General features: G+C 46.6%; 2 protein-coding genes across 5 annotated transcripts in view; one reads left to right on the top strand and one right to left on the bottom strand.

The window, feature by feature from the left end:
- LOC135908634 (uncharacterized) overlaps positions 1–24,097 on the top strand; it is a 176,007-nt gene that overhangs the window by 31,107 nt on the left and 120,803 nt on the right. For 2 of the 4 annotated variants that reach the window (XR_011514179.1, XR_010566377.1), the window contains exon 1: positions 5,176–5,373. The exons of the other annotated variants lie outside the window; for them this stretch is intronic. The gene's annotated coding sequence lies outside the window, so the exon portion shown is untranslated. Of the gene's footprint in view, positions 1–5,175; positions 5,374–24,097 lie in introns of those variants that run through there. 4 annotated transcript variants of the gene reach the window in all.
- Positions 1–24,097, bottom strand: part of LOC135908632 (uncharacterized) — a 113,986-nt gene that overhangs the window by 44,705 nt on the left and 45,184 nt on the right. The window lies entirely within an intron of this gene.

The following is a 24,097-nucleotide window of genomic DNA, read 5'->3' as shown; positions in this document are numbered from 1 at the left end:
ACTAATATGGTCGCTTTTCGAGAAAAGCGACCGTTTGTGACCATTTGCGACTGGTCGCTTCGCGACAAACTTGGTCGCGCCACCACTGTCAGTCGCCGGTGTGACTCAGCCCTAAAGGTGTGGCCTAGTGCGTGCCTGATTGTACACGTCACGTCACAGTCATCTGGCTGACTAAAGGTTTGGCTTAGTGCGTGCGTCATTGAGCACGTAACGGCGCAGTCAATGGAGAGGAAGTGGCGCCACGCCATCAATGTATAAAATGAGCGCATTCATGACGTTCCGAGTCCTATAAATGGTATATAATGCTTTCGCATTCCCACACATAAGCAGTCTTAAGTGTCTCTGACGAATGTTTTGTTCTTGTCTCATGTGAGGGAGCGGACGGTCAACGTCGTCAACCACATTAATAGGAATAAACTATTCTTTGAAAATCAGCATAGTTGTAGATACAAGTCCTGTCAAACGCAGTTTTTCGAATTATTATCTGACTTCCATTCTTCCATTCATGCTTTACAGTAGACCGATGACATTCTTATTGATCTCGCGAAAGCCTTCGACAGGGTATCCCATAAACTATTAATAAGCAAAGTCTGCAAACTTCAGTTAAACCTTAAAATCACTACGTGGAATAAAGATTCTTTATCTAACCGTTAACAACGTGTAATAATTAATGAATGCCGGTCAAGTACCAGGTCGGTCTTGTCCGGGGTACCGCAGGCATCTGTGCTGGGTCCCCTTCTTCCTTTAATTCATATGAATGATATCGTGAGTAATATTGGCTCAACTATAAGACTCTCTAAGAACGTAAGAAACTGGTACATATGGAGCCGATCAATGAGTGAGTTAGCGGTAAGAGGGAAAATAGAGGAATTCCGGATCAAGCTACAGAACAGGTATTCAGCTTCAACTCAGGAAGATGACCGTAGTGTTGAAGCAATGAGCGACAATATTATGGGCATCATTAAGGAGTGCGCAATAGAAGTCGGTGGTAGCTCAGTTGGACAGGATACAAGTAAGCTATCACAGGAGACGAAAGATCTGATCAAGAAACGCCAATGTATGCAAGCCTCTAACCCTACGACTAGAATAGAACTGGCCTAACTTTCCAAGTTAATCAACAAGCGTAAGACAGCTGACATAAGGAAATATAATATGGTTAGAATGTAACATGCTCTCAGGAACGGAAGAAGCCTAAAAGCAGTGAAGAAGAAACTAGGAATGGACAAGAATCAGATATATGCATTAAGAGACAAAGCCGCCAATATCATTACTAATATGGATGAAATAGCTCAAGTGGTTGAGGAGTTATATAAAGATTTACACAGTACCAGTGGCACCCACGACGATAATGGAAGAGGGAATAGTCTAGAGGAATTTGACATCCCAAAGGTAACGCCGGAAGAAGTAAGGAAAGCCATGGGAGCTATGCAAAGGGGGAAGGCAGCTGGGGAGGATCAGGTAACAGCAGATTTGTTGAAGGAGGGTGGGCAGATTGTTCTAGAAAAACTGGCCACCCTGTATACGCAATAGCTCATGACCTCGAGCGTACCGGTATCTTGGAAGAACGCCAACATCATCTTAATCCATAAGAAAGGGTACGCCACAGACTTGAAAAATCATAGACCGATCAGTTTACTCTCCGTTGCCTACAAAGTATTTAGTAAGGTAATCGCAAGCAGAATCAGGAACACCTTAGACATCTGTCAACCAAAGGACCAGGCACGATTCCGTAAAGGCTACTCAACAATAGACCATATTCACATTATCAGTCAGGTGATAGAGAAATGTACGGAATATAACCAACCTTAAAATAGAGCTTTCATTGATTACGAGAAAGCATTTGATTCAGTCGAAACATCAGCAGTCATGGAGGCATTACGGAATCAGGGTGTAGACGAGCCGTATGTTCAAATACTGAAAGATATCAATAGCGGCTCCACAGCCACCGTAGTCCTCCATAATGAGAGCAACAAAATCCCAATGAAGAAAGGCGTCAGGCAGGGAGATACGATCTCTCCCATGCTATTCACAGGGTGTTTTCAGGAGGTATTCAGAGACCTGTGTTGGGAAGAATTAGGGATAAGAGTTAATGGAGAATACCTTAATAACTTGCGATTCGCTGATGATAGTGCCTTGCTTAGTAACTCAGGGGACCAACTGCAACGCATGCACACTGACCTGGGGAAGCAACGCAGAAGGGTGGGTCTAAAAATTATTCTGCAAAAAACTAAAGTTATGTTTAAAAAAATTAAATTATGGGGTTTTACGTGACAAAACCACTTTTTGATTATGAGGCGCACCGTAGTGGAGGACTGCGGAAATTTGGACCACCTGGGATTCTCTAACGTGCACCTAAATGTAAGTACACCGGTGTTTTCACATTTCGCCCCCATCGAAAGTAATGTTTAACAGTCTCAGAACAGAACAGCAGTTTACGATAGGTAGCGAGGCACTGTAAGTGATAAGGGAGTACATCTACTTAGGGCAGGTAGTGACCGCGGATCCGGATCATGAGACGGAAATAATCAGAAGAATAAGAATGAGCTGGGGTGCGTTTGGCAGGCATTCTCAGATCATGACCAGCAGGCTGTCATTATCCCTCAACAGAAAAGTGTATAACAGCTGTGTCTTACCGTACGGGACAGAAACCTGGAGGCTTACGAAAAGGGTTCTACTTAACTTGAGGACGACCCACCGAGCTATGGAAAGAAGAATGATAGGTGTAACATTAAGGGATAAGAGATGAGGAGATTGGGTGAGGGAACAAACGCGAGTTAATGACATCTTAGTTGAAATCAAGAAAAAGAAATGGGCATGGGCAGGACATGTAATGAGGAGGGAAGATAACCGATGGTCATTAAGGGTTACGGACTGGCTTCCAAGGGACGGGAAGCGTAGCAGGGGGCGGCAGTAAGTTAGGTGGGCAGATGAGATTAAGAAGTTTGCAGGGACAACATGGCCACAATTAGTACAAGACCGGGGTAGTTGGAGAAGTATGCGAGACGCCTTTGCCCTGCAGTGGGCGTAACCAGGCCGATGATGATGATGATCATACTCTTTGCAGACGATTGTGTAACTTTACGCAAATAGCTTCTCAACATGATATAAATGCTTTGCAAGCCGACCTAGTCAAGCTGACCGAATAGTGCTATCTATGGCAGGTGGAAATTAATACAGGGAAAACGAAATAAGTTTCTTTTTCCACGCTCACTAACACGCCCCGTAATTTTTATACGATTGACAATACCCTGATCGAACAGGTTGAGTGTTTTAAATATTTGGGTGTATTTTGCACATCTGACTTAGCTTGGGAGAAACACGTAGATTATGTCACCAAAAAGCCTTTGAAAGGCTTTTAAGCCTTTCAAAGGCCTCTTAAGGCCTTTGGAAGGCCTTTGAAAGGCTAGGCCTCTTAAGCACCGACTATGACTCGCACATTCGGAAACGAAAATGCATGCATACACATCCTTGATAAGGTCTTCTTTAGAGTATGCATCAATCATATGGCATCCAACTAACGCTAGTCTTACAAAACGCCTGGAATCAGTTCATAATAAGGCTGCTAAGTTTATTTAATCTTCTAACTCAACATACCCTAGCGTTTCCCTTTTAAAGCGCACGCTTAATGTTGTAAACCTTGACACTAGGTGCAAGTTTTTACGATTGTGTTTTTTCCACTCTGTATATTTTGGTGACTCTGGATTCCCGGTTACACGCATTGTTCCTGCGCATCATATTTCCACACCTACCGATCACATACACAAGGCATCACCCATTTTCGCAAAAGCAGTAAAATATCAAACTTCCTTCTTTTGTTATCAATTAAAGAATGGAACGCGTTACCGGAAAGCGTTTTGACAATACGGGAAACTGCTTCTTTCGAGAAAGCCCTACTTGCCCATCTTGAACCAAGAACAGCGCAGTAATTTGAATGTAAAGACTATGACTTGATTCATGTAAGAGTTCCACGTTAGCAGAGTACATAATTATCGAATTGTGTTATGTCAAGCAGAATGTTCCATTGTCCTTGATGTTCTTTCTCCCTTTTGTAACTTTACTATGTGCCGGTTTTCTGTGCGTGCCTTTCTCTTTTCTGTTGTACGAGATGCAAATTCGGATTGTGCAAATACCCCCCCCCCCCCATGTAATGCCCCCAGGGGCCCTTAGGCTATCTAAATAAATTTAAAAAATAAAAATAATGACGACGCTTCTTTCTGTAAACTAAACTTTTCAAGCCACATATTCCGGTTTTTCAGTGTCTGCGAACACACATGATAGCTCAATTTGGTTTGTTGCCCGTCCGAGCATAGCGCGGAATGACATAATTGGAAAGCCGGAACAGTCGCAACCTTCAGAAGTAGATAAGACTGTGAACTGCTGTTCATAAATTGCATTCGCCCAACTGTCTGTTCAAGGGGTGTCCTGAAGCACCCCTCAAGCTTGGTGAAAAAACGCAGTACGCGGATAGCATATGCCGCTGCGAACATCTCAGCCAAAATCTGTAGTCGTGTAGAGCGTTCCGCTCACAAGCGGCACGCCTTTTTCTCAAACACCGTTCAATGGATGCCACATCCGCTTCGAAGCTGCCGGCCGCTTGCAAGATGTCATCACATGCAAGATTTCCATAGACACTTGCTATTGGCTGATAGCTGATATCAATCAAGCAGGCTGTTTGGATCAGTCCGCCTTTCTCCATTGGTACTGTGTATATTCGCTGAAGCAGCTTAATAAGGAGGCTGGAGTAAGCGAAAATCTGCTTTCAATTTTTATAAGAATAACTTACTTCCGGAAGAAGCCGACTATTTGCTATGGCTGGGCCTTGGCGGCCCACGTAGTAATTAAACTTATGCCACCCTGCTTATCGCTGTAACAGCCTTTGGGTCTCGGTAATTTTGATTAGTTTTGAACACTCAACCAGCTTCGAACCAGACGAACTTTGAGGTCACGTGCGCTCACTCCGGGCTAGACGCCTTGCCAGGCAGCTGTTCGTATTAAAACCTTGAAAGCGCTTCAAAATCATTTCAGAAGCTATTATCCGTCGGCAAAGCTGTAGCAGGGTAAAGCCGCACCACGTGGCACGGCCAGAATGGAGCCCTTGAGCGCGCACTGCAGCCCTGCCTTGCGCTCAGCAAACGCTGTGCAGGCGCACGACAGTCACGTGGGGGGCCGCGACGAGCCCGCTCGCCGAGTGCACTGCGGCTCGCCGAGGCCAACAGCGTTTGGCGCGTCGTGGGCGCCACAGTCTGTGTGAGCATGCAGAGTCAACTGCGCTCCACGTTCAGTAGGCTGAACGCTGTGGGCATGCCCCGCTTCGCCGTAGCTTTCGCAGTGCAAGACATTGAAGGAGCGGGAGCACCGTGACGGCGATCAAAGGTGATCTTTTATTTCCAATAGCTCCACTTCGGCTGAACGCCTTGAAGAACTTTTTGCTGCAAAGTATTTCTCAAGTCTAGTCTAGGTTAACTTCAAGTGCATTTCTTGACTTCGATAAGGAAGTTACCGAAAGGCAGAGCATCGATTGTACAGCTATACCAGGCAAGGACAGTAGTTTCATCCACCGCATAAACTTGTAGGCATTCGTCTACTGACAAAGCGTGGCGTGACGCGCGGACAGGCGATCATGAACGCACCTTGCTCGATGACCGCGAATACTCGCTGTCAAAACACTGGCGCGAGGAAAAGCGACAGCAGCGGCGAACGAATCGTGCTGCCTCTCGCTTGAACGCAGCCTAAGCGGCAAGAACACAGCGCACACGATGCTATGAACCTTCGGCGCGCTTGGACATCGCAGATCGCCTTCGAAACGGAGCCCACGGGCCACGCGGCGACGCTCAGACGCGTCATGCGCTGCCGCTATTAAAGAGCAAGTTTTTCAGGGCCCCTTTAAAGCCACAAGACGTTCCATAAGAATATTAATGCGTCTTGAAAACAGTTATTCAATATTGCCAAAGCTAACGGTTACCTTTCTTATTTTGTTCATGATTCATTCTAAGCAAGCACAGCACCAACTCAAGGGAGAGAGCATCCTAGTAACGACCTAACTGTATCCGCGAGTACAGCAAATAACAGTCGCTAGCAGCTGGCCAAGATATTCATCTGCACTGTCCTTCCGGTAAAGCCCGCCTGCGATACGCGGTCTCTGACGAAACGTGCGAGTGCTTCAGTTGTTAACGCTTAGTCGACTCGAGAATGGCCTCCTCTTCTATCGGCTTCACTTCTCCGCCTGCTCACGTTGCGAACGACGGCAAAATCGCGGTTAGCAGGCACCTCCCTCGACTACGAGCTTCAGCGCGCAAGGGAGAAAGCGCAACCGTTGTAGTCCAAGGACGGTGTCGTGCAGTCAACGCCTGCACGAGCCGGGCTTTTGTGTGCAATATAATGAGAACAGTGACGTGAGGCTGCGAAGGGTACGATAGAGCGCGCTTGTTCTATCGATTTTTTTTTATATGCATGTGCCTCAGTGAAAAAGACGAATAACGGATAGAGTTGGAGTGTAATAACGAACACTCGAAGGCATATGTGGCGCCTTTCATCTGACAGCGCAGAACCGACGCGTGCGGCTGTGGCGGGTATTTTTCCGTTGCGTAAATATCGGTCACGCCTTGGCACCAACGGGTTAGCAGAATGTGTGGGCCGGTCCTGGCGAAGCAAAAAAATATGTAAAGAAAAGAAACAGACAGGTTCTGTCCGAGCTGAAGAATCGCCGTGCCGCCAATCGCCGGTGCTGCCGACCCAGCCTCTTGAAGGCGGACAATGAGGACTAGTTGAGTGCGGCTCCTTTCTAAAGGTTCGGGAACTCGTTTTTCTCGGTGACCACTGTGCGAAATTTGATGAGGTTGGTTGTATTTGAAAGGAGAAAAAGAAAAGACGTTTAAATCTTCCGACTATGGCAAGCGGATTGTAATTGTGTAATAAATAACGATGTCACAATTCTGTATACTGCACCCATTAATGCACCGCTATCAAGCATACCCCAGTGTGTGTCATGCACAAAGCAGACGTCAAGCATACCACTATAAGCAGTCTAGCGACTGTACGTCAGGTGTAAACTCGCATGTTAGCCTTGTCCGCTTTATGACTAATACATATTTATTACAGAACTGATATTACGTCCCCGATTCATAAAGTTTGTGCTTGAGTTTTTTTAAGCTTACCGATTGTCAGCGATATTCGTAAAATTGTGATGTGCTAAATCTAAATCCTGCTCACGGAAGTTGTTAGAATTTTTCTTTCTCTCTCAAATGCATCAAATCTCATTCGGATCGGCCAAGCGATTGTCTCACGAAAGGATTTCTGCATTTTTTGAATATGGGGATATGCATATGGGAATATGAATATGATGTATTTGAATATGGAACTCAGATCTGCATTTAAGCTTCCTCTCAAATGAAGCCAGGGGCAAGGAATGGGGACTGTAGTAGGAAGGTAAAGGATAGAAAGGCGTGTAACATTATATATACATATAGTGTGGAGAGAGGTTTGATAGCTTAGCTTGTAGTTGAAACTTAAAACACATGGCAGGATCAAGCATTGCCGAACAGCTACTGCTTATTTTGCTAAGAGATTCGGAAGTGCAACTTCCTTCACCAGGGGTGTATTGGTCATGTACGTACGTGTATAGAAACTGCCCGCCGCTTGCTCTTTCTTCCGGCTGCGCCTCGTTGGGCGAGATGAAAATCAAATAAACGTACATATTCCTTCTCCGACGTCTTTTCCATCCCACTGTCGCCCGTGCTCCAACGAACGCGGAACTGAGCCTCCTTCCAGTCGCTTCCCCGGCTTCTTCGCCGACGGTACCAAACTGTAGCGCCCGTCCTTGTTTGCTGTTTTGTTGCATGGCTGTGAGTGTTTGTCCACCACTTTGCGCTAGGCCGCCGCGTTCAGTAATACAGCAAGTCGGCGGGTTGTTTTCCCGTCGCAACGAATGTTCAGAGCGCGAAAAAAAAAGGAACAATGGTAACAAAGAAGACAGGCGCTCATTCACAACTAAGATTGAGTACGAAAATCACACACACACACACACACACACACACACACACACACACACACACACACACACACACACACACACACACACACACGCACACGCACACGCACACGCACACGCACACTAATAATGTCATATGAGCATCTGTGAAAAGAGAAATACAGTCAGTGACCGGATACTGCACCTCCTTTTCCGAAAGTGCGTCCGAAGGCAGACTGTAGTGCACACTTTACTGCACACGTAGTATACAACATCATTACTTAATAGTCGTAAGGTTTCATCTGCATCTGATCACTTTGGATTCAACAAGTTACATAAAAGTACATCACAAGAAATTTCGGGAATCTTGTGTGCTCTTTTATTGCAAACTTTGTCATCAGGCCAAATTTCTAATGATTGAAGGACAACCAAAGCCATATCATTTTTTTAATCTGGCGATCGCTCATCAGCACTAAACTACAGACCCATGTAAGAAAGCTAGAAAGGAATGGGTAAATCAACAACTATACAAGCGCATACAACACAAAGACAAATTATTCAATAACTTCTTAAAGACTCGCGACCCTGACATGCTTAAAGAGTTTAAACAAGTTAGAAACAAGCTGAGCAGTGATCTCAAGAAAGCTAAATTGCAGTATTACGCGCATAGATTTGAAGCCTCTATGAGTCATGGTCATAAAAGGTGGAACATATACCGCGAACTAATAGGGTCATCTTCACCGAATGTGCCACACGGTTGTAAATGGAGACACGTACCATGGTAACGATGCAGCTAATTTATTTAATAATCATTTTGTTAATGCCGGTGCTTCAACTTCTACGTCTCCTTTTTGCACTGAACGTAATATTCGAACTTATATAAAACATCTCGTCAAAGAGACCATATTTCTTATGCCTACGTCTGAAACTGAGATATTTTCTGTTCTTAATTCCTTGAGTAACAAATCAGCTGCTGGCGAGGATGACATTAAAGCCCAGCCAATTAAAGCAGTTGCTCACATAATCTGTGGCCCCATGGTACACATTTGTAACAGTATATTATCAAGTGGAATTTTTCCTAATACAATGAAAATAGCTCGTGTCGCTGTAACCTTTAAGGGTGGAAAACACAATGACTTGAATAATTATAGACCAATTTCGGTATTGCCAGTATTTTCCAAAGTGACTGACCGTATTATATATAAGCGTCTGAATAGTTTTTTTCTGGATAAAGGCGTTATCTCGGATAAGCAGTATGGTTTTCAGAAGAATAAATCGACCGAAATGGCATTATTAAAAGTCCGAGGTACAATAATAAATAACATCGAAGAAAGAAACTTTACCATTGGTATATTCCTAGACTTTCGCAAGGCTTTTGATAGCATAAAACATAATATATTACTAGAGAAACTCCAAGTTTATGGCATTAGAGGCATAGCATTAGAACTTATGCATAGCTACCTTGAATCTAGATTTCAGTACACTTCCTTGAAAGGTTACAGTTCTGAAAAGAGCATGATTAAATATGGGGTACCACAAGGCTCCATTTTAGGGCCATTATTATTTATTATTTACATAAATGACCTAACTAACATTCCATTGACAGAGGAAATCATACTGTATGCTGATGACACTAATGTCTTTTTTTCCGGAGCAGACCTTCATGAACTAGAAGTTACCGCAACCCATTGGTTACAAGAACTTAGCGAGTGGCTCTATCTAAATAATCTTGACTTAAATGCAAAAAAAACGAAATTCACAGTTTTTTATTCCAAGAATAAGCAAACAGATTACGACGTAAAGCTTTTTTACTCTGGATCGCAACTTGAACATGTCTCAAGCCATTCGTTTCTGGGTGTTACATTTCACAACAACCTAAGCTGGACAGAACACATAAATAAGGTACGCACTAAGGTTGCACGATCTGTTGGCTTGCTACAACGGATCCGATGCATTGTGTCTATCGGGCTTCTCATACAATTGTACTTTTCGTTTGTGCACTCGCATCTTAGCTACTACCTCTTAGTATGGGGAAACGGTAATAAAACAGATATAGAAAAATTGGCAGTTTTGCAACGGCGAGCTGTCCGGTTGCTGAACTTCTCGAAACAATACATAGGACCTTCTATACTAATGATGCGCTACAACATTCCTAATATTAGAAACTCTTACAAAACAAAGATCCGCATACGGCTATTTAAGCAGATCTCCAGCAACAGGGAACTATTTTCAACTCTTTACCTGAGTAGAGACACGGGATACAACCTACGTCACACATCAATAGTAATAAAGAAACCAAGGACAAAATATGGCACGCAAACGATCGAATATGAAACCATTTCTTTATGTAATATGCACCCTAACATTGTTGACGAAGCTATAAATTCTAGAACAATTCACAAATTTAAACATGCAATACAAAACATAATATTTTCTGATCACTGTGTGTTTAACGAATGTTAATAAAGTTTCTTTGTTTAATATCAATAGTAATGTTATTAATGTTCTATTCTGAATGTATAATTTTTGTTAATAACAGAATGGTCTTATTTTTCCTGTGCTATATTTATTCAGTTACTTGCTATTTGGCAAACGGTTTATACTTTTCATTGTGTTTAAAATTTTGCTGTGCATAGTTAAGTTTTGTGTCATATTAGTTGTACTTTGTTATCAGTTGACTGCTACTTCTGCTGCTCCAGCGAGGTAAAGGCCTTAGTCAGTAGGATTACGCCCTCCTTTTGCCTTGCCTTGCGGGCAAAACTTGTATTTATGTTGCCCAAATAAAAGTTAACTAGTACCGTCTGCAAACTACTTGAACATGTCGTACATTCGCAAATCATAACATACCTAGAAGAAAATAACATATTCTTTAAATATCAGCACGGCTCTCTTAAGGGATATCCATGTGATGGGCAGTTAGCTGGATTTACTAATGACTTGCCTTCACGGGTTGACGCTCGCAACCAAGTTGACGGCATCTTCGCAGATTTTTCAAGAGCTTTTGTCCGTGTTCCTCACCACAGGCTACTACTGAAACTAAAGTACTTAACATTCACGCAGAAGCCATTGCATGGATAAAAGATTTCTTGTCGTATAGGACTCAATTCACAAGTATTAATAACTACCACTCCCCCTTCATTCCAATAACGACCGGTGTTCCACAAGGGAGCGCGCTTGGTCCTTTGCTTTCTCTAATCTGTATTGATGATTTGCCTAACTGTATGTCGTTCCGAGTAAGACTGTTCGCCGATGATTGCGTTACCTACCGTAAAATTTCTACTGACACTGACCATGAAGCACTGCAATCAGACCGAAACGCATCGAATACATGGTGTTCAGATTGGCAAATGACCCTAACTTGTAATAAAACTAAATGCATGTCCTTTACATGCTCCTCGTCTCGCATTCAAACGTCATACTCTCTTCGTAATACTGTTGAGTTTACTATTACGTAGGAATGCTTAAGAATCAATTTTAAAACTCGTCTAACATGGCGTCATCACATTAACGTCACTCTTGCATCTGCTAACCGCACGTTAGGACTAATCAAACACAGACTAAGGCAAGCGCCTTCACACTTGGAAAAACTCGCGCATACTGCATTAATCACACCTGAAATTGAATATGCCATTTGGGATCCGAACCAGGACTACATCGTACGTAACTTTGAATCCTTGCAAAGCCGTGCTGCTCGTTTTATGTTTTCAGATTATTCCCCGTACTATAGTGTTTCATCTTTAAAAGATCGTGCCGAATTGGATCCCCTATCACTACGACGGAAACACGCGGGCCTATTGCTCTTTCATAAACTTTATCATAACGAGCCTTTGCATGATTCGACTTCTTTCAGTCACCATTTGTCATTTTTCCTCGCCGAGATCACCCTTTTAAGGTCAAACGCCCGGCGCGTCACTCAGCTCTTTGCGCACAAACATATATACGCAGAACGATATCTGACTGAAATGACGTACCGTCAGGCATTGCTACTGAAGCGCACCCCCATAAATGTCAGCAAATTGTGCGCACGCCTCTGTGCAATGCGAAAATGTATTACTTTTAGCTATCTTTATTTAGTATTGTAATCTCCTGGTACCTTTGTTATCCTTCTGTTATTGTTTCAAATTATTCTCTTTTCAGTGCCTTTGATGTATTCCGAATTATAGGTGCTTCAATTGTCTAATTTGGTCTAATTATGTGCTAATTTGGTTTCATCCAAACTTTGATTTTATTGCAGAGTCGTGTTTGCGTATATGGTCGCGTTTGTTGCTTTTCCTACCAAATGTTATAAAAATATGTTCACGTGTGGCCCCCCCTCCCCCCCCCTTATGTAATGCTCTCTTCCAGAGGACCTTTAAGGGTATTTTGAATGAATGAATGAATGCCTCTAATGTGCGTGAAAGTTTATATTGCCCAGAGCAGAAGACGCGTAGATCATCAGTGCAGATAACACAAGAGCAACACTCAGACTGACGCGCAGTCTCGTTTGACAGCTCAATGTGAAACACGTGGGGATGTGAGGCGCGTTTTTATGAAGCGGACGTTCTTAGCACGACAAGGCAGGAAGCCGCGAGGTTTGTGATAGAGGCCTTATCACATTGGGCGTAGTAATGAGTGCATTAGTCTGCCTTTCCATGCTTTTCCCTCCCTTTTTGCGCTGTTAACATTCACTATGTAGCACAGACAGAATGCAAGGCTTCCTCAACTATAGCCTGACGGTCACTCGTACTAACTGTGGTCCGCAAACAAAATTTGTTTAATAATACTATATAACGAAGTCCGGCTGTGGTGTAAGCGGTATTTTGTTAGATGTGATGGGGCTTTAGAAGCGTCGTAGTATCGCGCGATGCGCACACAGACGGTGCAGGAGCTGAAAACGCATGTTTTGACACCACGCTACACCGGATAGTGGCGACGCGACGTTGGCAAAATTCTGCTGGCACTCGCGAACAGCTGCCTCGTTATCGTCAAGCGATGCAGCTACTTCATGTAGGAGCTGCATGCAGCCACGTGACGGAGTGAGCTTCACAGCGCTACACGTATTGGCTTCGCCAGATTGGTACGAAAAAACGCAAAGCGTCATTGCGCTAACTGCACCGAGCGGACCCGGCCCGTCGGACCTACCACTTCGTACAAATCGGAGCTCGCTGGCACTGTACGTGGAATAATCCGGTATGCACGGCGGTCGGGAATACGTACTACTTCGGTTATTGGGGCATTTAGAATAGATCGATTTCGTTATGCACGGAGCGTTTAACAACTGGTTACTGCGTTTGCTTTACAAAATATTCGAAACTGACAAAGCGCCTGGACCATTGTGGTAGTGGAAGTTCAATGCGGCAAAAACAAAAAGCGAAGAAATTGAGACACAAGATAGAATGCAGAATGGAAAAACCAGTGACCACTGTAACAACGGAAACTTCCCGAGGCCGGGTCAGATAATTCGCGTCAAAGGATGTAGCAAAAAATAAAGAAAAAATAAGAGCAAAGAGAGACTGCGCAGCATATAAGACAAGCAGCTGAGAGCTCACTGATTGCGAAAATAATTTCGACAGTATCGTGTACGGTGCCGAGGGTACATAGACTAGACGCTAGACGAGAGGGTTTCGCGGCAATGCACACCGCTGACAAGTCTGAAGAAGGCCCAGAAGGCGTCAGCGGGCATTTCGCTGTAACTAGGGAAAAGGAGCGACGCCGGAGGGATCGCTGACGCTCAAGCAACTGGACTTCAAGTGGGCGCAGCAGGAGTGGGCCAGCGTACGAAACGGGCCAGCGCAGCAGAATTGCGGGAGCAGCAGCACGCTTCTTCGCAAGCAGCCACGAGTGAGAAGCAGCGAAAGCTAAGGAGAGCAAAAAAAAAAATGCAACGGTCGACACGTAGTCAACAACGAGAATTTTGTATGCTAACTACCACACTGGTGCCTCCTTTAAACGTGCGACGACAAACCACGCTCGTCTTGACGACTCAAGGACTCGTCCAGTGACGGCCTGTTTTTTCTCTGAAAATCACGTCCCCTACAGAAAAGGAACGACGTATCGTGCACATGGGCCCGAAGCTGTTCAGAATCATCTACGAGGCGAATCGCAAAGAAGCGTCAAGGCACTCGAGGAAGAATAAAGTAGATCATTCCTCCGCTTGTGGCGGGTCTCGTTTTTTGCCACACTCCCCTTGTGCAACGTATCGAGCATTGGCCACATAGGCTCTGAAACTCGCTGTTGCGTCCTTCTTTTGCAGCATATGAGACACGCGGTGGCAGTCCAGTTGCGCTATTGATGCTCGAGTGTGCAAGATAATGACGTCAGCGTAACACAACAATGGCAAGTAAAGTAATCGGGAGCCTACACGAGGCGCACTTTCTCGTCGCTGTTTCTGTTGCACTGCCCTGGATCGCGAACAACTACTGCGGCCATCAGCTCTGTTAGCATGTGCAGTAGCTTAGAAATTCCAAGGTTACGTAATGTGAAATTCGTACAAAATTACTGCGGCTCGCAAACTAGACTAATGAAATTACATTATTTGACCTAGTGGAAACAGTATAGAACATCAGTTTCATGGATGTGCACTCAATAAAATAGATAGGTTAATTACTATTTAATTGCAGACATTTATATATTGCGTTTTCAATGGCCGCTGTATGTGATCGCGAAAATGTCGTGCGAAACTAGGGGCACACCAAGACGAAGAAAGGAGGAACACGGCGCCGACTTAACTACAATTGATTTTATTTTTTGACATGTGGGCATATTGACAGTAAAAAAAAAATATGAAGGAAAATAAAAGAAACATGATACACGTATTCCTATCTCCCAATAACCTACACCATCGACTTGCGTCACAAGCACGTGCTGTACTATCTCCGAGTAAAAAAATCGAATTTTTTGGGAGAGAGGGTCAGAGAACGCATACTAAAACAATTTTATTTCAGGCGTGCTATTTGGGCAGCTTCGATTATTTCTCTAGTTCTTTTTTTCTTCTCTGTTTTGTTGCTATAACGTTTGTTCCTGAAAAGATTGGAGCGCAACCACAATCCCTGCATTGGAGGCCTAGTTGGCCACTAATCGTTTTGTGTAGGTTGTAGTCATTATCTGTTAATCTCTCATTTAACAGTCTACCTGACTGTCCTCTCTTCCTGTTGTGTTCCTTCGATATTGCGCTTTCGCACCACGAACCAGTCAGCCCAAGCCACAACCCTAGCAAAACGTAGTGTTGTTTCAGTGTCTGGGCTGGTACGGGCTTCGATAAATCAGCGACGTATACGATATGTCTTGTTTAACAAACATGTCCTGCTGCGGTCGACACAGCCTCGGCTTATCGCTCCAAGAGTTGAGCTTTGCGGCTTGCTTTCATTTTAACGATTTCTACGCCTTCCACGAACCATTACCGCATACCACTGGGGAATAGAATTCACGCACCTCTGAATGCTGCGCGCTATGCTGCTCCAATAATTGTGCGAATTTGCGCGCAATGTGGCTTACGAAACCGTGTTGTAATGTAGCGGACAGCGACATAGTGTAGCACCATGCGCCATTCACCCTCCTCAGCAGTTGGCGAAAACGCAACGCGCGCAGTCTGCAGCGCTATGCGCGCGAAAGTGAGTGCGCGCCATACGTACGGAGGCGAGCGCCGAGACGTCCCCAGAACCGGACGCGTGTTGTGCAACTCCCTTGTCTCGGCGCGTGACGCGTTGCTTGGGAATGCGCGCTTGCAGTGCGCGGAGCGGCCTACATACCGGAGGCGGGCACTACTCGCCGGTTCGCGCCGTCGTGGGCGAATACGCAAACGCGCTGAACGGGTTTTCGAAAGTTGGCAGTGCTTGCGAAGCGGTGCAGGCCATCAGAGCCTGTTGTTCAGACATCGCACAAAATGTGCGCGGCGCAAAATCCTCGCGACTTCCATCACACCGCATAGGTCACAAATGCAATACGTTAACGTAACAACAACAACAACAAAACGTTTCATGTTTTAGCACGGCACAATACGAAGAAATAACAACTTTGTCATGAACTATAGGCCACAATAATGTAAAGCTATTCCATTTTCGCAATTAGCCCTTCGTATACGATTAGCCAGAAATTTTCAGGCCACGCCAACTTGGCCTGTCCTTTTACGCAACGTCGCGAAAGCATCTCAAAACAACGCGCACACGCCGATTATGCAAGATTATACCAAACAAAAGAAAAAATAAATATTCCCGATGCTATATGTCCTCGTTCTCATTATTTGCCGTGCGCTATTGGTCAACAATTTTCGTGCCGCGCCCGCCTTATACCTATCTGTCCCACGACGTCATAAAAGCTGCGATAGCTCACGTCAAAGTACATGTGCTTGCACTAATCCCACATTATTCCGTATAAGAGCGTTACAGTTCATCAGTCCAACATGACTGAAAGAGGCATGCACACTCAGCAGCCGCGCCACGGCTGCTTATAAACACTGTGCCCTCCCCAGATCCCTAGGTGAGAGAAAACGACCGTTCGACCAAACGGAGCGTCCAAAGTCATCGTAGCCGACCCGCCTTTGAGGGGGAGGGTTTGCGCACTCAATTCCGCACAGGTTGCACTGACCACACCAAGGTGAGAGGGTTTTCGCAGACACGGTGCTGCCCCGAGCAGGCACCTCTTTATCCCAGTGTCGGCTCCGCAGGCAGTGGCCGCCGCGTCTGTCCATAGACTGACGACTTCTAAGCCGCGTGAGACAGCACCGCAGAGCATCTTCCCGGAGCTCCCCTGCTCCAAACAGACCGTGACGGTGTCGGCGTACACGCTAACAATGCTTGCTCCGCCGACCGCCCCTAGACATGGTGGCGCCGTCGGGCTGGGGACTGACGTATCCTCGTCCTTTCAAAACGAGTCGCCCCCGCAGACGTGCCGGCGCCTTTCCGACGGTCGCTTCCCCGAACATCGCCAGCCCCCGCCGGTCAAAGGTAACAATGGCGCAATGACGGGCCGACCCACGGTGCAGGTGCAGTTCGCCGTTAAGAGGCCACATACACAGCTTCGCTGGTCATCCGTCTTCAGTGAGTGCAAGCGCACTGATATTTTTTTTGTCAGGGCATGATTTCCACGAAACGGCCAGGCGCGTCGTATATGAAGGGCGGGCAATGCGAAGAGCAAGCAGAGAAACACACACAGTTCGCACTGACCGCCCTTTATATACGACGCGCCTGGCCGTTTCGTGGAAATCGTGCACTGACAAAAAAATATCAGTGCGCTTATGTGCTTATATATATATATATATATATATATATATATATATATATATATATATATATATATATATATATATATATATATATATATATGCAGGGTGCTCCTTTTCCGCTCGGAAAAACACTTTTATATATATATATACCCGCTCCTCTGAGCTCTTCCATTCCCTTTCTACTTCTGCCACTTGACCGGCTCCCCCCCCCACACACACGCATGCACGCACGCACAATTTTTACCGCTTTACGCTTTTAGACTTCTAATTCTAACTCATTCAAAAAATTATACAGGACGCTTTAGCTAGAGGCTCCGCCATTGTGAGAGACGGAACGCCGTGCACTATAAACGCGTCTTTAAGACGTCTGCGAGAACGATGCCAATCCGCGCACATTCCGGCATTTTGATGACTGCAAGAGCGGAACATTTCGGTCTAGGTAACTGCGGGTCCAGCCAAAACTGAAACTGCTTTCAGACTTAACACTCGCACCGGAAGCGTCACAATGATCCAGTGTGTTATTCAAGACAACTTTCACTCTCTTACCAGCACATAAAAAGACAACGTCATGGGCATAAGCAACCACAAGAACGTTGCAGTTGCGCCAATAATGCGAAGCATTAATATGAAATCTTGAGCACTATTATATGCAGCAAGACTTGCAGTGGTGTGTGTAGTATCGGTAGGAGCAAACATTTGCAGATGCGCAAAAAAAAAGCGCTATCGAGAAGAAGGCAGACATGCTTTCAATATCCGAACTCCAATTTGAGTGGTGGCGCTTCACGGTGGTGGAGAGACACGGAACTGCTTTCTCTTGTGTGGAGACCGTGCGCTCTGGTGCGAGGACTCGCTGCTCTGGAAGGTTAGCCGCCCAAGAAGCACGGCGCAGCTAGAACTTCTCCTCGTTACAACCTCTATGCACGTAAATTCTATTTACAGCAAGGCATCAATGTGCACAGGACAAAAGGATGCGAATGGTCGGTCCAGCTAGCTCGGATTCTCGGCCGGAGCCGCTCTTCCTCCTGTGAAGCCGTCGCACGCTCACGTCCGTGCCTAGCCGGCTGGTCAGCCGAGCCCTTCCGTGACAACAGTCTGGGCTCGACAAAACAACCCGCTCCGCAAGAATGCATTCCGCCTACGGTCTCGGTTTTTTTGTACCTGCTGGCGGGGGCCACATAAAGGGCGTCCTTATTATGCCTAACAGCAACTTTCGACGTTTAAAAGGAAAAGAAAGAAAGAAGAAAAATGAAAGTAGGAAAAGAAGAAACAAAAAAAAACGGAAACAGAAGATAGCTTCTTAAAAATTGTCACGTACGGGCACGGAGGCCACTTCCGAGTCACCGCCGTTTGTTCTTTTCCCGGCGGCCTGAGTCCGGCCACGGAGCAGGTTCATTCTCCTTCCTTTCCTGCTTGTCGCTTGTTACCGCTGGCTGCTTCCAGCTCGATGCCGGTTCCGTGAATCACAGCACGTTAGACGCATCATACTTTTCTGCTGTGGCATCTGCAGGGGCGGATGCAACAGCGTCAGCCTTTTTGTTGGTCTACAAGCCTGTGCGCTTAGGATTTGCTCGACAACGGGCATCTCTGTCGAGGTAAACACTAGCTTTGTTACTCATCTAAAACGAACTAGTCGGGTTTCTTTAGGTCTTCCAATGTTTCCTCGATCCCCAACAGGAAAACAGCTAGGTCAAACAGTCGCAGTGGGAAAGTAAGCTGCTTACCCGCTAGGTTCAAATCACCGTCGCGGCGTCCCATGTTTGGGGAGGCACTGGAGGGGCGAAACGCGGGCTCGTGATGGACGTCGGTGACGTGATGGGGAAGTGCGACGATAACCGGACGCGCGTTCTTTCCACGGGTCACGACGCGCCAACAGCTCCTGGCGATTATTGCGTATCAACGTGCAAGGAAGCACACTGCCCTGAGGGGTAAGATGAACAGCCTGCTTTCACACGGAGACCGTTTGATGGCGCTGTCTCGTGCGTGCCAGAGTTACTGCTATAGGGGTTGAGGGACGGACTTCGGGATGAAGACCCACAAACTTGGGGAGTATTTATTCTACATTATATACAGGGAGGTGAGCGACAAGTAACATTCGTACAGTCATTACGGGCCGGCAGCAACTCGGACGCTGCGGCCCGCGGCAAGAAGTTCGAGAGAGGTGAATCAGGGAATCAGGGACTGTCCCAGAATGCCAGGTCTCTCTGGAAGGCTTCTTATAAACCCTTCGAGCACTGTAAGTCACGTCATGTTTGACCAATGGGAGAGTCCGCTCCGATGACGCCACTTTCAGCCAATGGTAGACGCCCGTGTCGCGGTCTCACACCTGGCGGCTCTCTGCGGTCTTGCCTCGCAGACTGGCAATGCACTTCTAACGAGGAGAAGGGGAGGGATGCTCATGCTCCATTGTCGGAGGCCCACCTGCTAATCCCGGCGGCGCACGAACTTGTTGGCACGTGAACTTGTTGCCTTAAACTTGTTTGCTCGGCCGCTCCTCTGGAATGTGCTTTCCTGCTTCGGCATTCCTCAATTAGCTGTGCTGCAATCCGATGTGGTCTGGGGAACTCGAAGTAATCGCAGGAAACAGCTCCATATCTAACAGCTCGTCCTCGCCCCGGTTGTTCTGAATGGCCGGTGAACTCAATTCGCTGGCCATGAGGAACGCTGAAAGAAGCTGCAGGGTACTGGGGTCAAGCCTCGTTTGACAACCCTCGGGATCCTTGGCCCTGGAGAACAGACGTCAAACAAACCAAACAACACAGCGCTGCACCACGCGTAAGCGCAGGCTCTTCACCCCTGACTCGCCAGGCTATTACTGAGTCAAAATCAACCCTGATCTTTTATTTCCCCAATTTTGACAAAACAGTTGTAACCACCCCCCCAAACAGCCATCCATTTCTCCTCGAATGCCGACAAGACCAGAGTACTATTGTTGTTGCAAAACAAAAGCGTCGTTGACGATGCAAACAACAAATGAAAACAGCTGAACATAACTTAAGTGGCCTAACTACACGAACAGCATGTTTCCAGTCTATCGCAGTGGCGTACTTATCGCATGTATTGGTGCCACTGAACAATCTGGTCAACCTTACAAGTACGTAATCACAAGCGCACTAGCCTTGTGGTCACTAAACAAAACGCGTACTTGCGTTGTAGGCAAACTTTTCACTTACGCTTACTCACGTTTCTTCCCTGAAAGTCCTACAGGACACGTGACATAAACGAACAATTAAACTTGCGGGACTTACACACTCCGCAGAACCCTTAAACTAATGCGTCTTTTAATAACTCGTTCCACGCGTACTTATAATAGAAGTCAGAATACGGCTGCCCTCCACACACACTAGCAACCCAGTCATAAAGTCTGCTTCCTTCCGTCCACACAGGACACGCGCTAATGGAACTAAGAACGCTTCTCCGTGCAAATCATGCACTTACTAAAAACCTACGCGCTTAACCTTACAAAATTCAAAAACACTTAAAAAGAAAGAAGGTTAAATAACACACACGCGCGTTACCATAGGCCTTTCGACGATAACCTTGACCTTCAGGTTACTCGCACACACACAAAAAAAGCCTATCTACTTATTAATGAGCATCTCGCGAGACTACATGTTTACATAAAACGCATCTTTCAAATCTCGGAGCTTTCTCAAACCAAAACATAAGCAAAGCTCAAACCTTACACATTGAAAGAAACTCTAGTCTCAAATCGCGAAATTTTCCGATGCTCAAAAATAAAAAACAAACACTTCATTTCTACGGAAGCGCTCTTGGCCTCCCGTTCCCGATTGCTTACGTCTGACTCATACTCTGAGCCGTCCTCGCGGTGGTCGCGGCTTGAAAGCTACTCTGGCTGCCGAGAGACAACAAAAGGGCTGACTAACTATCAGCTCCCCCAAGACGTTACGGTCTCCTGCCAATTTGCGTCCTCGCGCCCCGCTTTCAACACAAACTCGATTGACCGCGTCGCTACTCCCCACCTGGTCTCGTCCTGCCACCTTGCGTTTCTTCGAACTGCACGCTGAGCTGTGAAAAGAACTACGGAACGACGAGGAGCTTAACTGCCTCGTGCCCTTTGTCCGCGTCCGTGCAGAACATTCTTCGCGGTCCCCTTTTGACCTGTGGCTCGCTCGTTTTGGATGCGTCAACATCGTCAGTGACGACCGCACCTTTCTTCTCCTCGCGCCCTGCCCATTTGGGGTTCTCGCCATCTTTGGCGGCGCTACATTAATTACCGTCTTTCGGTCTTTACCGCGCTTCTTTTTACGGCGCTTTCTCTTTGCACTCGCTTTCATGTCGCCTCGTGCCTCGTGCTGGCCGGTACACATTTCGTCGGCCCGGATCGGTCTCTTACCCGCACAGTCTGAGTGATTTACATTTAAATCTACTCTCTCTCTGCCTCGACTGGCGGACAGCTTAACCGACTCTGGCACAATGCAGCAGGCTTTACTCGAGTAAGACAACTCGCACTCTTGCGAACTGCCCTCTACTACATTGCCCAGCGCACGCTGTGCATCGGCACACAGCCCGTCGGTATCGATCGCTGTCTCACGCGCACAGTCCGAATGATTATTAACTGAACCATCCCTCTCTAGGCTATCTAGACTGGCGGAGAGCCGCACCGATCCCTGAACAATGCAGTTGTTCTCTCGTGGACTACGGAGCTCGCCATCCCGAGAACTACTCTCAACTGCATCGCTCAGTTCGCACTTCACTTCTGCACGCACATCTGGCTCTACATGGGTGCTCGCGTCTGTCGCGTCAGCAGTACCCTTTTCTTCGCTAGCAACCTCGCTAACTTTACTAGCGACGCACACACGCGGTAACTGTGCCAATTTGTTCGCAGCTGGCCTAGCTGTCTCCACAGTCATCTGTTGGCACAGCACCTCGTCGCTCTCACTCTGGCCTTTAACGGCCTCTATTGCCACTAAGGCATCGTTAGCAGCTAGCCTTTTCCCTTTACTTATGAATCTGCAGCTAATCTCACAGGCACTACTCTTCTCGTCGGCTTCTGGCGAAAATCCGCTCGATGCTGCCTCATTCTTTCGCTCTGTACTACGTACACAATTCTCAGACAGCCGTTGTCTCTGTGCCAATAACTGATCACAATACTGTATCTCTTTGATCAGTGCTGCCTTCTCTCTCTCATACTTTTCCTCTCGCTCACGTTCGCGTTCATTCTCACGTCCGTGACGCTCACACCTAAGAGTAAGTTCTTGAAGCTCATGCTTCCGTTCATTCTCGCGTTCTTTACGCTGACGCTCACTCCTAAGCTCACGACGCTCTCGCAAACGTACACGACGCACACGCTCCCGTGGCTCCTGTATCACTTCCCAAGCAAGCTCAATGCTTTTATCATCATTGCCACTATCGTTAATCGCTTTTATGATAGCTGGCGTTTTCATCCGTTCGTCCGCCTCAACTCCCAAATCGTCGCACACCAACAACAAGTCTAACCTCGTCAACCTTCTAAGATCCATGGCAGCTGCCCCGACAGGTGGTTAAAACTGTTTTCCTTAATTAATTTGTGCAAACACACAATGCAACAAATTCCCGATTCCCAGAACTATCAAAATTGAACACACAACCTTTGAGTCTGGCGAATCATAAGGAAAAAAACCACGCGCTCACTTACGGTTGCAGCACCCTGCCATCCGGTTCATTTGTCCGCTGTTCCCGGTTCCTTCCGGACTCCCTGTGTCGAAGGCTCGCTCCTTCTTCGATACTCCCAGTCTCTTCGGACCTCTTTCGACGAAGGCTCTCTCTTCTTCGCTCTTCCCGGTTCCTTAGGATCTCTCTCGACGAAGGTTTATCCGTAGCGCTGCCACCAGCTGATGCATTCGGAGGCGATCCTACCGCTGCCAACCAGATGTAGGGGTTGGAGGACGGACTCCGGGATGAAAACCCAAACTTGGGAGGGATTTATTCTACATTATATACAGGGAGGTGAGCGACAAGTAACATTCGTACAGTCATTACGGGCCGGCAGCAACTCGGACGCTGCGGCCCGCGGCAAGAAGTTCGAGAGAGGTGAATCAGGGAATCAGGGACTGTCCCAGAATGCCAGGTCTCTCTGGAAGGCTTCTTATAAACCCTTCGAGCACTGTAAGTCACGTCATGTTTGACCAATGGGAGAGTCCGCTCCGATGACGCCACTTTCAGCCAATGGTAGACGCCCGTGTCGCGGTCTCACACCTGGCGGCTCTCTGCGGTCTTGCCTCGCAGACTGGCAATGCACTTCTAACGAGGAGAAGGGGAGGGATGCTCATGCTCCATTGTCGGAGGCCCACCTGCTAATCCCGGCGGCGCACGAACTTGTTGGCACGTGAACTTGTTGCCTTAAACTTGTTTGCTCGGCCGCTCCTCTGGAATGTGCTTTCCTGCTTCGGCATTCCTCAATTAGCTGTGCTGCAATCCGATGTGGTCTGGGGAACTCGAAGTAATCGCAGGAAACAGCTCCATATCTAACACTGCATGTACAATCTCCTATTTGATTCCTTTTGTGAAACGCATTCGTAGTGTATTTAATTGCCTTTGATTTGTCGCGCGTTTTTTTATGCTTGTACGCTTATTTATATTTAACTTCACCCGTTTAGGTACACCTTCGCTCTCTTTTTTGCCAATTTTTTTTATTCCCTCCATCGTCCCGAAGTGGGGTGAGTGTGTAGCAGCAATGAACTCACTTCGCATGGATGCAGCTGAGCCTCTATTTAAGGCAACCATTTCTCGGATCTAAAACGTTGGTTGTAAAAGAACTACTGCGTGTTTGTGACTGTGTGTTTGGGTCGAGGGGTTGGAGAAACGACGTGGCGGGCGTAAACTTGTTCTGCACTGAAAACCTCGGCGCAGCGCGGGATGGTCTCAACTGCTGACGAGAGTTCTTTGCGCGCGCATGACTTTAACGGGAACGGGCGGTTAGAAATGATTGGAAT

Source organism: Dermacentor albipictus, chromosome 4, assembly GCF_038994185.2.
Source record: "Dermacentor albipictus isolate Rhodes 1998 colony chromosome 4, USDA_Dalb.pri_finalv2, whole genome shotgun sequence".
In the NCBI taxonomy this organism is placed as follows: domain Eukaryota; kingdom Metazoa; phylum Arthropoda; class Arachnida; order Ixodida; family Ixodidae; genus Dermacentor; species Dermacentor albipictus.
This window is presented reverse-complemented; position numbering and strand designations above follow the sequence as displayed.